The sequence below is a fragment of the Poeciliopsis prolifica genome, unplaced genomic scaffold (assembly GCF_027474105.1).
Source record: "Poeciliopsis prolifica strain line A6 unplaced genomic scaffold, Auburn_PproV2 SCAFFOLD010, whole genome shotgun sequence".
Taxonomy (NCBI): Eukaryota; Metazoa; Chordata; class Actinopteri; order Cyprinodontiformes; family Poeciliidae; genus Poeciliopsis; species Poeciliopsis prolifica.
In genome coordinates this window covers 12,913,703-12,916,192 of record NW_026562385.1, presented here as the reverse complement: position 1 = coordinate 12,916,192, position 2,490 = coordinate 12,913,703, and the positions used below count along the sequence as shown (strand labels likewise).

Genomic DNA, 2,490 nt, shown 5'->3' with positions numbered 1-2,490 from the left:
AGAAATGTTAGCAATCTATCTTAAAAACTGTGCAGACATTGAGAAATTAGATGTTTTTGGTACAGAATTAATCATTAGCCAGTTAGCAGATGACACCACCGTTTTCTTAAAAAATGACAAACAGGTTCCAATTGTAATTGATAAATAAAATTTTTCTCTGAGGCTTCAGGACTAACATTAAATCTAAAAAAATGTGAACTTTTAGCCATCCATGACACTACCCTAAAAGAAATATCCAGCATTCCAATTAAATCTGAAATTAAATACTTGGGAACTGTAATAATCAAAACCCAAGAATCAACCTTAACTATTGAAACAAGATTAAAGAATGTAAATCCAAACTTAACTCATGGCTTCAACGAGACCTCTCTATTTTAGGACGCATTTATTTAACAAAAATGGAAAGCTTATCAAGATTAATTTATTCAACCTATAGCACTGCTATCCCAAATAGTTTAACTAAAACTATTAACCAAATGAACATGAACTTTATTTGGAGGAACAGGCCACACTACTTATGGAAAAGTCATATCCTCCTGAGACCCAGAGAAAAAAATGTTTTTGAATTTCTTTTTTTTTTACACTACATGACTCTTAGGAGTGAAAAAACATCACTACAATTAAAAAAATGTCAAAACATGTTTTTATTTATTTTTTAGAGTATGTCCTTTGGAGAGGACATCGGGACTCTCTTGTGGCAAATATGAACACATTTCGAGGCATACATTGACCTCTGAACTCTGACAAATCTTTAGTGCTGTAAATTTCAAAGAGCTACATCATTTAAGCCAGTGGTTCAGATTTCCAGGCACCTCATTCAACTTATCAAAAGCAAGCTGATTAGTGTAGTTTAATCAGGTGTGTTAGTTCTGTTTTGGTTTGTGGTAGTCCATAAAGCAGTTCTTCTTCTTTGAGATGCAGGGGTACATGTTGCTTTTGATGCACTTTTGTAGGTTTTTCCAGTGCACCCTTCTGCTCTGCACCTGGAAGTATTCGGATTGTCCATCATCTTTGGCAAATGGACAGCTCCATACTTTCTCACTTCCTGATCTGGCTGGGGCCTCCTTCTCTTCTGTGATGGAACATACTCCTCATCATTCGACGCATCAGATTCAATTGGATTGGGTTGGCCTGAGTGCCCCTGGGCAATCAGTTCCTCACCTAAGAGCAGTTTGAAGTCATGGTATTAGAGAGTTTTCTTCATAGGTTGTGCCAAAGCTTGGCTGTCTTCCTTATACTGTAACCAGGAGTTGGTGATGGCCAGATCGAAGAAGTGTAGGATTGTGCATACAGTCTACAGGCAGGAATCCTAAGAGACAGACAAATACGTTAAATAATTATGTCCTCTAAAAGTGATAGTTCATCCAAAAAATACTCTAATCTGTCTAAGCTTATCTACTCTGGTCTCAGAAACCTACGTGTTAGTTTTGGTCCAAAGTGGGCGACGGGCCCTTGCATCCTCAACTTCACTCTCCTCTTCCTCACTTGATGCCTCATCCTCTGAACTCCCGACCTCAAAATCACCGTCATTCTGTCCTTCTTGGTCCTCCTCATCTGACAAATCTATGTCTGAGTCTCCATCAGTATTCCTGTTTAGGATTTTCTCTGCCTCAGTCAGTGAGCTGACTTCTATTAAAACAGGTTAAAAAATAAAAAGCAAATCCTGATGTCCTCTATGGAGGACACACATAAACAGGTTATGTTTTATGCCAACAAATAATTAAACTGCTCTGAAAATTCACCTAACTATTCCTTAGATGTTCATTTACTAGAAGCAATCTGAATATTAAACTCACAAATCTCATAATTAGAAAATAATATACTTACCTTTCGTCTTTTGATAAAATGTGCTCACAGGGATGGCAGGCAATTTGAAGAATCAGGAAAAAAAATTCTGAAAAGCCCCACCCCCACACATGTCATATCATTGGAGAGCCCAGGATGTCCTCTCTAAGGACCAACAGGATTTAACACAGTGGCATGTATGGTTTCAGAATTATGAACAAAAAACCTATGTACTCCACAGAGGACAAAAATGCATTGCTGGGTCTCAGGAGGCTATGGTGAAAGAAATCAAAGATGGCGGTCTGAAAGTAATTGACTTCGAAAGCCTTAACGAAACCCTTAAGATTAATTGGTTGAAATCCTGGGTTAAAAATTCTCAAATATTTTGGTATTGCGTCCCTAATTACGTATTTAACAAAATTGGTGGTTTATAACTTGTACTTCTAGCTGATTTCAATATTCATAAATTGCCAATTAAACTATCAGAGTTCCATAAACAGGTATTACTATACTGGAAAATGCTCTATGTACATAACTACTCACCACACTCCTCTATCATATGGAATAACAGATTCATATTACATCGCAGTAAATACTTATTTTACAAGGATTGGATGGAGAAGAATATTTGGTCTATTATACACTTAATGGATGCTAATGGTTGCATGTTAAACTATGAACAACTATGTGAACAATATCAATTCT

At 36.7% G+C, this 2,490-nt stretch overlaps 1 long non-coding RNA gene across 1 annotated transcript; it reads right to left on the bottom strand.

Moving 5' to 3' along the window:
- Positions 1 to 620: 620 nt before the first annotated feature.
- Positions 621 to 1,802, bottom strand: LOC129363688 (uncharacterized). Its single transcript, XR_008606342.1, has 2 exons — positions 1,419 to 1,802; positions 621 to 1,309 (listed from the first exon to the last, which is right to left on the bottom strand). It is a non-coding gene; the product is annotated as an uncharacterized LOC129363688 (long non-coding RNA).
- Positions 1,803 to 2,490: the final 688 nt, after the last annotated feature.